At 42.9% G+C, this 13,464-nt stretch overlaps 2 pseudogenes; one reads left to right on the plus strand and one right to left on the minus strand.

The window, feature by feature from the left end:
• The window catches only part of LOC136391537 (C-C motif chemokine 4-like), a 151,560-nt pseudogene that overhangs the window by 31,991 nt on the left and 106,105 nt on the right, over positions 1 to 13,464 (plus strand).
• LOC136391535 (cofilin-1 pseudogene) lies at positions 6,322 to 7,886 on the minus strand (annotated as a pseudogene).

Below are 13,464 nucleotides of genomic sequence, written 5' to 3' on the forward strand. Positions count from 1 at the left end.
TCACTTGTTTGAAACACAAGTGAGGCCTAGATCAGTTGAAGAGCACAGGCCTAGTCTAACCTTTGGTGGCACAGTAGATAAAACATTGACCTGGAATGTTGAAATCACTGATTCCAAACCCTGGGCTTGCCCAGTCAAGGTACATACAAGAAGCAGCTATCATGAGTTGATGCTTCCTCATTCCTCCCCCCTTTCTCTCTTCCTCTCTCTAAAATCAAGAAATAAAATCTTTTTTTTTTTTAAGGAAAATCTCTGGCCTACTGAAATATAGAAAAGAAAGCTTTTTTTTTTTTTTTTTTTTTTTTTAGCAAATAGGTAATTTAAAGGCTCTTAGCAAAAGTAACTTCATTTAGCTTTTCTCCTTATCTTAAAGTCTAAGTGACCTCAGAACTTAGGTTTAAAACTCCCTACCCCTGGCCTTGCCAAACTATTGTGATGCCAGAGATAGGTTGTAAATCCTAGAAAGTTTAGGAATATATATGTGAAACATTTCCCACTATTGTGTCAGGGATAGGTTGTAAATCCTAGAATGTCTAGGAATATTTCTGTTAAATAGGCGAAACATTTATCACTACTGTAGTCTTAGTGTGTAGAAATGTTTTTTCCTTTTAATGGATCCTATAGATAAACCTTGTAACAAGACAATAAAATTTAATGAGCTTATTAAATGACTTTTGTACCATGACTCCCTCTCCTTCCCATACCCCAACCAATATGTAATTTTGTCTTTAAAAGCTGGCCCCGAACTGGGTTCAAGGCCGCATGATTTGGACAACTTAGGTCTCCATGTGGTAGCCGGCTTTAAAATAAAGACTCCTTAATTGGGTTACTTAATTGTGTGACAAGATGTCTGTTTCTCGCTGTTCTGATACAACACTACATGTTGTCCTAGGGAGGTTGTCTGAGGTATTCTCCATTCACCCGTCATTGCTCTGCTCATTTCTGTCTGCCTACCACAAAATCAACTTTTTTGGTGTGTTTTCCAGGCCTCTAAGAACTAAGGAAAATGCTCTGTTAATTTGAGATCTGGAAATTAGTTAAATAAGATGCTATTAAGAATCTTGACTCCTAGGAGGCTGTTGATATATGCACTGTCACCTGTTGCCATTAGGGGTGCCCTTTACAAGTCCAAAAGTTCTTGGAATTAAGCCACTTCTCAGTTTACAGCCCACTGTGGACTGGGAGTCAGTGGAAACTGAGAGCTGAGCAAGCCTAGAGCTGCATACCAAGTGCTGGAAGATTACTGGGTGAACAAAAGTGGAATGAATGTAGTTTAAAGGCCAGTTCCTGGGCCCTGGCTGGTTGGCTCAGTGGTAGAGCGTCGTCCTGGCGTGCAAGGGGTCCCGGGTTCGATTCCCGGCTAGGGCACACAGGAGAAGTGCCCATCTGCTTCTCCACCCCTCCCCCTCTCCTTCCTCTCTGTCTCTCTCTTCCCCTCCCACAGCCGAGGCTACATTGGAGCAAAGATGGCCCGGGCGCTGAGGATGGCTCCTTGGCCTGTGCCCCAGGCGCTAGAGTGGCTCAGGTCGCAACAGAGCGACGCCCCCTGGTGGGCGTGCCAGGTGGATCCCGGTCGGGCGCATGCGGGAGTCTGTCTGACTGTCTCTCCCTGTTTCCAGCTTCGGAAAAATACAAAAAAAAAAAAAAAAAAAAAAGGCCAGTTTCTTATTCAGATATAAGTTTGAAGGGAAGGAAGCCCAGCCCTTGAGATCACTTTTTAGTTCTGCTTCTTGAATAAGGACATTTTGTTCCTCAAGGAGCAACAACTAAAACTGGGGAGGGCCTCTGGAACTACACATCAAACTTGCTCTTAATCTTCTTAAGAATCTGGAGCCTGACCAGGCTGTGGCGCAGTGGATAGAGCGTCGGACTGGGATGCGGAGGACCCAGGTTTGAGACCCTGAGGTCGCCAGCTTGAGCGTGGGCTCATCTGGTTTGAGCAAGAGCTCACCAGCTTGAACCCAAGGTCGCTGGCTCCAGCAAGGGGTTGCTCAGTCTGCTGGAGACCCACGGTCAAGGCACATATGAGAAAGCAATCAATGAACAACTAAGGTGTTGCAACGCGCAATGAAAAGCTAATGACTGATGCGTCTCATCTCTCTCCATTCCTGTCTGTCTGTCCCTGTCTATCCCTCTCTCTGACTCACTCTCTGTCTCTGTAAAAAAATAAATAAATAAATAAATAAATAAAAATTAAAAAAACAAAGAAAAGAATCTGGAATGAAATATTAATATACTAGATAGTTGTTTTTATTTTCTTTTTTAAGCAAGAGGAGGGGAAATAGACTCCCATATGCGCCCTGATCCGGATCTACCTGGCAGCCTTGGTCTGGGGCTGATGCTGGAATCAACCTAGCTGTCCTCAGTGCCTGAGGCTGTCACTTGGACCAATCAAGCCACAGGCTGGGGGAGGGGAAGAGAGTGAATGGGGAGAGGGTGGTGGAGAGAAGCAGATTGTCACTTTTTATGTGTACCCTGATCAGGGATTGAACCTAGGACGTCTGCACACCTAGCTGATGCTCTATCCACTGAACCAATGGGCCAGGGCCTAGATAGTTTTTTTAAATGCTTTAAAATAAATGTTTTGAAACTGCCTGACCAGGCGGTGGTGCAGTAGATGGAGTGTCAGACTGGGATGCTGAGGACCCAGGATTGAAACCCTGAGGTCGCTGGCTTCAGCACAGGCTCATCCAGCTTGAGTGTGGGGTCACTGGCTTAAGCGTGGATCATAGACAAGCTCATGGTTGCTGGCTTGAGCCCAAAGGACTGCTGGCTTGACCCCAAGGTCTTGGGCTTGAGCAAAGGGTTCACTTGCTCTGCTGTAGCCCTGCCCCCCAGTCAAGGGACTTATGAGAAAGCAATCAATGAACAACTAAGGTGCCACAATGAAGAATTGATGCTTCTCCTCTCTCCCTTCTATCCTGTCTTTCTTTCTCTCTCTCTCTCTCACTTAAAAAGAAAACAAACAGAACACCCATGTCTTCAAATAGGGGTAATTTTTATTTCATTGTGTATCACCTACTAATCTATTACACCACAGTATATTAGAGAGAACATAGTCTTTGGAGACTTACAGATCTGGACTTAATACTTTATTGCACTATATTGGGAAAATCATCTAAACTCTTTTAGCCTCATTTTATATTTATGTAAAAATGAGAATAAAACTCCTCTTCCTTAGAGATAATATCTTGTAGGATAGAGAGGATTCACTGAGAAAATGTATGTGAAGGTGTCTAAAACTCAATGAGCATTCAATAAATGGTTAATTTTTTTTTTCTATTACATCTGTGACAGTGGACGCTCAGTAAATGTTACTGGCAAAGAAAGTTAATTCCTTTGGGTAATTATACCATAATCCAACTATAGATATTTTCTATTATAAAGAAAGGGAAATTTGCCTGACCAGGCAGTGGCACAGTGGATGGAGTGTTGGACTGGGATGCGGCGGACCCAGGTTTGAGACCCTGAGGTCGCCAGCTTGAGCGCGGGGTCATCTGGTTTGAGCAAGGCTTGCCAGCTTGGACCCAGGGTCGCTGGCTTGGGCAAGGGGTTGCTTGGTATGCTGAGGGCCTGCGGTCAAGGCACATATGAGAGAGCATCAATGAACAACTAAGGCAGGGGTCGGGAACTATTTTTAAAATAAAAATAAATACATAAATAAAAAAAAGAAAGGAAAATTCACTAACTTAATGAGGAACAGCAAGAAAAGCAAAAAGAAAATTAAGGAAGAATGTAATACTAAAACCAAGGTGTCTCTAGAGATAGTTTAAATCTGGGTTTAAACTTTTCTCTACATCAGGGGTCTTCTGGGTTGCATGTTCATGTTGTGACTTACTTCCTACCCAAAATGGTGGTTACAGGTCTGTCCAGTTTTTTGGTTTCTTTCTTTTTAGTGAGAGAGACAGACAAGGACAGACAGACAGGATGGGAGAGAGATGAGAAGCTTCAATGCTTCATTGCAGTACATTAGTTGTTCATTGATTGCTTTCTCATATGCGCCTTGATGGAGCAGGGCTGGGGGTCCAGCCAAACCCAGTGACCCCTTGCTCAAGGCAGTGACCTTGGGCTTCAAGCCAGCAACCTTTGGGCTCAAGCCAGCGACCATGGGGTCATGTCTGCAATCTCACACTCAAGGCCAGTGACCCTGCACTCAAGCTGGTGAGCCCGTGCTCAAGCCAGATGAGCCTGCAGTGACTCGGGGTTTTGAACCTGGGTTCTCTGCATCTTAGGCTGACTCTATCCTGTACCACCACCTGGTCAGGCTGTTTTTGCAATTTTCTAAAGAGAGTACAAATTGTACTGTTTCATGAATGTTTTATTTGGAACCTGAGAGTTTCTGGTCCCATCAGCAGAACTACTAATCCCCAGCCCTTCTAATGGACGGAGGCGCTTGTGTTCTTAGGCTGTTCCACTCCAAGCCAGCTCTGAAGCTCAAGGTTTTTTATCCACCAAACACTCAGGTGCTTTTAAGTATTTTTCTACATATTCGGTTCATTGCACCTATTTGATCAGTTTCAAAATGTGATTTCGTGCCTGGATAACTTTTTTTTTTTTAATTATTTTTATTATTTATTCATGTTTGAGAAGAGAGAGATAGAGAGGGAGAGAGAAGGGGGGAGGAGCAGAAAGCATCAACTCCCATATGTGCCTTGACTGGGCAAGCCCAGGGTTTTGAACCGGCGACCTCAGCGTTCCAGGTCGACACTTTATCCGCTGTGCCACCACAGGTCAGGCGTGCCTGGATAACTTGAATATGGGTCTCTGTTAGTGATCTCTGTCAGTGATCTGGGCCACATCATAAATAACACTTTGCTACTTGTATAAAGACAGTATCACTTATTTTTCAAAACAATTTTTTGACCAATATATTAGTTTCTTTTACCCAAAGGTGGGCAGAAGAGGTATTTCCATCTCCTTTTACAGGTGAGTTAAAACAAGATCTGAAAGTGTTACGTGCTGTCACCTAGCAACCAGGTCTCCTGCTTCCATTTTGGGGTTCTCTGAAGCCCGTGATACTCCTTTCGTAGGACTCTGACCTTCTTCTCTGACCGTCACCACCACCTTTTAATTTTTTCAGAAAAGTAACCCAGCTGCACAAATGTACACTTTACCTTCACGTGGTTAGAATCTTTGGATGGTTCCCCAAGTATAACTGAAAATATAATAAATGACATGAAATGAAAGCAAAGTAGGCATCTGACAAAAGTTGCTTTTTCTTTCTGCAGTTGAGGACCCCAAGTATTATTATTCCATAGACTTATCAAGCGTTGCACATTGGAACATAACCTGACAAATGTCTTAGCCTACATCCTAGATGGCAGCCTAAATTTTTCTTTCTTCTTTTGCCAAGTGAGAGGAGGAGAGATACAGAGACAGACTCCCTCATGCACCCTGACTAGGATCCACCCGGCAACTCCTGTCTGGGGCCAATGCTTTGCCCATCTTAGGCCATGCTCACAAACAAAGCTATTTTTATCACCTAGGGGAGGCTCCACAGAGCCATCCTTGGTTCCTGGGCTGATGCTTTGGAACCGATAGAGCAATGGCTGTGGGAGGGGGAGAGAGAGGGGGAGAGCTGAGGGAGGAGGAGGGATGGAGAATCAGGTGGTCGCTTCTCCTGTGTGCCCTGACCAAGAATTGAAACTCGGACATCCACATGCCAGGTCGATGCTCTACCACAGACCCAACCAGCCAGGGTCAATGTCTGCCTCAATTTAACCAAAGAACTAGTGTGGACATAGTGGCTTTTCCTGTATTGAGCCTTCTGCTGTGGGTGTCAGGATATGTGGCAGCAGAAACCAAGCTGAGGAGTGGGTGGTAGGTTGGGAAAGGCAGGTCCAGATGAGGACATGTTGGCGCTGGGTGTTCATCATGGTCACCTGGGACAGTAGCAAGAACACAAGCACACTGACACAATGGAGAGAGGAAGCCTCATGCTCCCTCCGCATCTGAGCAGGACAGGATGGGGCACATGAATGTGAGGAGTCACGTGGATCTGCAGAGAGTCTACCTGAGAGGTGTCTTCCAGCCTTGGCTTTTCCTCAGTACTGGACAGTTGTCCCTTGGGGACCAGAAGAATAATTCTAAATACACCTACTATAATCATGCTATGAAATGTGAGTAAATGACCACTTTTGAAAAAGATACCTTTTCTGATTTTGTTGTGTTGCCAAGCATAAGTTTAGGTAGGGTTTGTTTCTCTCCTCTCAAAATAGCACTGAGATATCTGTCAATTCCTAATTGACTTGACTGGGATGCAGGCTATGGACTGACAAAAGCTGCCCCATGAGTGTGTCATCAAAAGTAGTCTCTTTTTTTTTTAAGTGAGTCTTTTTATTGTTGTGTTTTCTTTTTTAAAATTGAAGGTATCTTACTGGTCCTGCTTCCAAGAGTGGCCACGACCAGGTGAAAAGGCGGCACAGGGAGGGATCATCTCCACAACATTCCATTTATACACAGAACTAAACAGACAAGCACAGAGTCACTATTGCGGTTAGAAGCTGGCAGCAAGGGAAAGGGGAGCAACAGGTGGGAACTGGGGTGTCGTTAAAAAAATACAGGCCCCCCCAAACTGGGGTGCCTGTGGGGGACTTGGTCTCCTTCAACCCAAGAGGAATCAGAAAATCAAAAGCAGTTTGGGAAGGCCAGAACCATCAGGGATGGAGGGAAGAGGAAGGTGCAGGGGGTGGGGGGGCTGTTTGGCAACTGGGTGAAGGGATTGCCCTCCCCCTGCTGGGATCCCCCAGCCCCTCCGGTCTGGCGGGAAGGGGGCAGCCTGCAACCCCCCACAGGCAGGTCTGGGGCTGCCAGATGCTCCAGGCAGGGGGCTGGAGGGGGCTCACAAAGGCTTGTCCTCCAGGGAGATGGCAGCACTGCCCCCCAGCTTCTCTGCCAGAGTGCAGCGGTCCTTGACCTCCTCATAGCAGTTCATTTGTAATTCATGCTTGATCCCTGTCAGCTTCTTGATGGAATCCTTGGAGCTGGCATAGATCATTTTGCTTTTAAGGGGTGCAGACTCAGGGGCCCAAAAGATAAACACCAGGTCCTCCTTCTTGCTCTCCTTGTTCTCATAGGTTGCGTCATACAGAGCGTAGCAGCAGTCTTTGTCCGGTAGCATCTTGACAGAGGTGGCTTAGGGGTTGTCTACTGTCTGGTCCACATCACCTACCAGGATCTCCTTGCTCTCCTCCAGAATGATATTCTTGTCTTCACTCAGGCAGAAGAGCACTGCCTTCTTGCACTTCTTCACCTCCTCCGGTGTTGAGGACTTATGCACCTTCATGTCATTGAACACTTTGATGACTCCATCACAGACAGCCACACCAGAGGCCATATTTTTGGAAGCGAAAAAGGAGATAGCAAGACGAGCCTTAGAAGACAAGAGCCGCTGCGGCTGCTGCTGAGCTCCAACTGCGGTCTCTTCTTTTTTGACAGATGAAGAACTGTCCACAGCAAAGGCAGGATTAATAAATGAGTAAAAGTTCAAAGAAAGCACCAGCACTGAGCTGACTATTGAGCTGTTGAAGACATAACCAGAAAAAAGTGGCAGCAATCTGTCAACCTTTATGAGTGAGCAGCTTGACTTTAATGACACAAGTGATGCTCTTAGGGCACTAAATTACATGCTGCCTTATTTCTTGGAGGGAAATCTAGAAGATAGAAAAACAACATTACTAAACTCCCTTTTTCAAACGTACAAGGTGGCGATATGCCCAAGTTGTGTTAAAAGCGACAGAGGGAACCCTTCTCTTAAACCTGAATTTTATAATTCAAGTTACAAAAATAATTGAGGAAGCTCTGATTTCTGGAACAGGACTCCTGGTGAAGCTTCTCAAGGAGGAGCAGGAAGTGAGGTTCCCAAAGCAGAGTGGGAAACGGGCCAATTGAAAAATGAGAGGACAGCATAATCAAATGTCAAAATAACCTAGAGATGTTTTCTCTGAACATATGTACCTTGATTTATCATGGTGGGCGGTAGCAGAGCAACCGAAGTATAAATAAAAATATAGATTTAACTATAGTAAGTTGTTTTATAAAGATTTCACATAACGATGTGTCTTAGGTTTGTTGCCATCTTGGTGCATAGAGGGTTTCCCCATTCACTTAAACTCCTGCTTAATGTATCAGAACATGGGTGTATCACAGTTTAATAACCCTACTGACGGATGTTTAGATTATGTCCAATTTTCTTGTTACATGTGTTGCTGCAACAAACATTCTTGTACATGCATCTTTGTGAACATGGGCAGGTATTTATGTCACATAGATATTTAGAAATGGAATTGTTGAGGTGCGGACTATATCGACATAGCATTTTAATTGCCCTCAAAGAACTTGTGCCAGCTTACACTGCGATCTGTGGGCCACGACAGCATTCATTTCCCTCTACCGTCCACCACTAGATAGTCTCCACCTTTTGGCTAATCTAATGGGTGAATAAAAAGGGTTGCCATTTAAATTTAAATTTTCCTGATTACTTGTGAACTTAAATATCTATTTATTGAACATTAGTATCTCTTCTCTAATTTTGTCCTGTCCTTTTTTGCCCATTTTTCTTTTATTTATTTTTTATTGATCTGTAGCAAAATCAGTTTAGCCACAAAAGTGATTTTGGAAAAAAAATATTTACATTAAGTGGCATATTCTTCTTGAATAAATAAGTCAAAATGACTTCTGAATTAATAATAAAAGACATAATAATCATAGTAATCTAAAAATAGGGTTTAGGACCATTGTAAAATATTCCTCTCTTAGTTTATCTTATTGGTAAGGAAAAAATACAAGAATCAAGAAGTTTTATTTTTTACTTAGCAATTTCTTTAAAACTCTATATAGTTTATATTTCCCATAATAGTATCAGACTTGGAAATTTTATTTCCCAAATTAGTAAGAAAAATGAAAGTTATTTGGCACAAGAAATAAATAACCTGAGTTTTCTCTGAGGAGCTGAAGGGGTGGGGTAAGCTGAAGGTCAGGAGAAGGAGAAAAAACTTTGGATTGTGTACTACATACCTTTGGAATTTTGAGCCATGAGTATATTGAGTTTTATTCAGCAACTTCTGCCCTAAAGAGAAAGTCCACAAATGGGAATGACACGCACACTTTTGCATGTATTCAAGAAAGTGCAGTTTTCTAGGGAAAGGGCCCATAGGCTATATGAAATTCTTACAGGGCTCTTGTTTCAAAGATTAAGAGTCACAGATGTAAGGGAGAAGAAAGACACATCTTTTCCTGTAAGGCTGTACTTACCCTCATGAGTACTAATAAATGGATGATTTGTTTTAAATAAAAGTTCTATACCTGAAAATGAATACCCGACACTCTCTGAATTCATTGAACAAATATTTATGAAGCATCTGCTATGTGCCAGGAATTGTTTCTATGTGTCTAGGTTATAGGCCCAAGAGCAAAACAGACAAAATACCCAAGCTCTCAAGGGGTTTACAAAGACATACTATAAAAATGAATATATAAATATAATAAATAGATAGATATAATTTCAAATATTGGTAAGTTCTTTGGAGAGAAAGAAATCGGGGAAAGAAATATGAATCAATTCTAGAAATTGCTTGCATCCTATATATAGTTAAGTCCTCAAAAAAAAAAAACAACACTCCAAATCCCTGAGCATCTCAATTTCCTAGAAGTTAGGAGGGGCTAAGGATAATTGTCAATGATACAGAATCAATGACAAGTATGTGAAGTTCAGAAGCTTGCCTTAGTGAAAGAAAGCCTGACCAGAAGTCAGACATGGATATTCCTTAAAACTTAGTTCATGGCAGGCTCTGCTGTTTTTCTGGTGTGAGAACATTTTAGATGTGGCTTTAATTCTGATTCCCTATAGTTTTTAAACTTTTTGCTTAAGTCAAAATGAATTTGTGGAGTTCTACAGATTAGGGTGTTTTGCAACAGTTAGTTGCTTATTTGAAGCTTCTCTTTTTAGTTAATTTTTTGGTGACTGACTCATTCTTAGTCTAAACTTTCTTTCCAGATTTAATTTATTATTCTTGTTTTAAAAATGTGTTTTGGCCTGGCCAGATATCTCAACTCAGTAGGGCATCATCCCCATATGCCAAGGTTGCAGGTTTTCTCCCTGGTCAGAGCACTATAAGACTAAGAATTAACAAATGAATGCATAAATGAATGGAACAACAAATTGATCTCTATCTCTCACTCCTTTTCTCCCTAATTCTCTCTCTCATAGCAATACAAAAGTATTTTTAATTCTTACTATCCTGTCATCCAAATAGCTTTACAAAAAGAAATCCTATTAATTTAAAATCCATGTATACCCTTTAGTTGATACTCAAACTCTTTCTTTCTTTCTTTTATTTTATTTTATTTTATTTTATTATTATTTTTTTAATGGGGTGACATCAATAAATCAGGATACATATATTCAAAGATAACAAGTCCAGGTTATCTTGTCATTCAATTATGTTGCATACCCACCACCCAAAGTCAGATTGTCCTCTGTCACCTTCTATCTTGTTTTCTTTGTGCCCCTCCCCACCCCCTTTCCCTCTCCCATTCCCCTCTCCCCCTGTAACCACCACACTCTTATCAATGTCTCTTAGTTTCACTATTATGTCCCACCTACGTATACTCAAACTCTTTCATCAAACAGACTATGAGCCAATCAGAGCAGACTACGTTATAAATAGCTGAGGATTTGACCCATTTCTCTCTGTCCATACTGGATTCCTGTCAGGGTTTTATATATATATATATATATATATAGTGTGTGTGTGTGTGTGTGTGATAGAGACAGAGAGGGACAGACAGACAGGAAGGGAGAGATGAGAAGCATCAATTCTTCATTGTGACATCTTAGTTTTTCATTGACTGGGGTTTTTTTGTTTGTATATTTTGTTTTTTTTCAGAGACAGAGAGTCAGAGAGAGGGATAGATAGGGACAGACGGACAGGAACGGAGAGAGATGAGAAGCATCAATCATCAGTTTTTTGTTGGGAGACCTTAGTTGTTCATTGATTGCTTTCTCATATGTGCCTTGACCGTGGGCCTTCAGTAGACTGAGTAACCCCTTGCTCGAGCCAGTGGCCTTGGGTCCAAGCTGGTGAGCTTTTTCTGCTCTAGCCAGATGAGACCGAGCTCAAGCTGGTGACCTTGGGGTCTCGAACCTGGGTCCTCCACATCCCAATCCAACACTCTATCCACTGCACCACCACTTGGTCAGGCCTTCATTGACTGTTTTCTCATAAGTGCCTTGACTGGGGGGCTACAGTAGAGTGAGTGACTTCTTGCTCAAGCCAGCAACTTTGGGCTCAAGTGAGCAACCATGGGATCATATCTATGATCCCGCGCTAAAGCCAGTGACTCCATGCACAAGCTGGTAAGCCCATGCTCAAGTTGGATGAGCCTGCATTGAAGCCAGCAACCTCAGGTTTTCAAACCTGGGTCCTTTCCATTCCCAGTCTGGTGCGCTTTCCACTGCTCAACCACCTGGTCAGGTAGGGGTTATATATTTTAAAATTATAATTGTAGTTCTGGCCGGTTGGCTCAGTGGTAGAGCATTGGCTCAGTATGTGGAAGTCTCGGGTTCGATTCCCGATCAGGGCACACGGGAGAAGTGCCCATCTTCTTCTCCCTCTCCTTTCTCCCTGTCTCTCTCTTCCCCTCCCGCAGTCAAGGCTCCATTGGAGCAAAGTAGGCCATGGCGCTGAAGATGGCTCCATGGCATCTGCCTCAGGTACTAGAATGGCTCCATCCACAAGGGGGCAACGCCCCAGATGGGCAGAGCATCGCCTCCTGGTGGGCATGCCATGTGGATCCCCATTGGGCACATGCGGGAGTCTGTCTGACTGCCTCCCAGCTTCTAACTTCAGGAAAATATAGAAAAAAGTTATAATTGTATATACAACTTTTATTTTTGTCTTGTCTTCTTCATACGCCATTATTTCCTATGATCTTTTTGTATATAATCTATACCATACACATATACCTTTGTTAAGTGATAGGGGGAAGTATAGGTTTTTCCAACTTTTTATACTCATAAAAAGGATTACTATAAACATCACTGGACATATTGATTTTTTTTTCTTTGTGGATCATTTCCATATGAAACCATTATCCAAGAGAAGTGAGAAAAAAATCATAACATCACCTGTGACCATTCCGCCTTCATGCACATTCTGACCATCACTGCTCTTCTTCTGACGCAGTGAGTTTCAAATCGAGGTCAGAGTCTCAGATGCATTCTTAGGACTTCAAGAGTTCTTTGCGAGAATTAAAGTTTTTATTTTAATGGCCTGTTAAAAATGTAACTGTGTGCTGTGTAATATGAACTACCTTATAACTGAGAACTCACCCTGATTTCAGGTATAGTGATTCTGAGCAGTAATATTTTGTTATAAGCTATGTGTAAAGATTAAGCTTTGAGGTAGAATGATGTTATGAGATGGAAATAATATAAGTGTGTCACCAACAGACTTTAGAGGGAATACAGAATGTTTCAAATGCTGAACTAGATGGAAATAGTTTCATAAGTCCACTTAGCATGTGCTCAGATCCCCAAGGCTCCTGAAGGATGCACAACTTAGTATTACAGAGTTCTTCTGTACTGGCCTTCACCCACTCCTCTCCATCTTGGAGACACTGGCCGTGTGGCTTTCTGCTCATCAGGTAAGAAATGAATGCAAACTACTCCACTCCTCACCCCTACCCCAAGCATGTTTCTAGTCTTGACATATTTAATGCAACACTAGGTAAAGCAAAGGCCTCTAACATGCCTTGGGCAGACCCAGGTGTCAGGCTTGTGTGTGGACCACTCCTGTTCCACCTCCTTTCTTATTACAGAGAAGTCATTGACTGGATCTCTCAGTTTTCTAATTGTGTCAACTGTCATTTCTGCTGCTCATATACTAAGTTTTCTATTATGACTAACACTTCATTTGTATAATCTTGAGTTGATTCTTTGCAGTGGATATACTCTCTGTGGCTATTCTGAAGTCCTCTTGTGCTTCCTTTGTTAACTCTGATACATTGGCTATCAGCTTTTATGTTTGTGTTTGTTTCTGTCCATAAAGCAGTTGGCTTTCTCAAGTTGTTCACTCCTTCCCCAGTGCAGTTTCATCATTGTAACTGAGATCCCACTGCTCCTGTGTTCTGGCCCTAGGGGAGAGGTCAAATGGACTGCTGGGCTTGTCCTAATGGATTCCCTGAGAATAAGGGAGAGGTGGAGACACCCTCCTGGGGCTAGCAGGGAGTGCATACCCTATCTAATGCCAGCTGCTCCACCTGAAGGAAGACACCCTGGCTGCCCGGGCCAAGGAGGGAAGATGTGGGGTCCTTGTGCTGCCAGCTGCTCCTACTGCAGTGTCCCAACTGCTCACGTGCAGGGTGCTCCAGGGTACTTCTGGTAGGGAAGCATTTATGGAGCTGCTCCCAAGCTTTGAGCTAAGGTTGTGCTTCATAAATGACATCTTTCCCATTATTCTTAGG

The sequence above is a fragment of the Saccopteryx leptura genome, chromosome 2, assembly GCF_036850995.1.
Source record: "Saccopteryx leptura isolate mSacLep1 chromosome 2, mSacLep1_pri_phased_curated, whole genome shotgun sequence".
NCBI classification, from domain to species: Eukaryota; Metazoa; Chordata; class Mammalia; order Chiroptera; family Emballonuridae; genus Saccopteryx; species Saccopteryx leptura.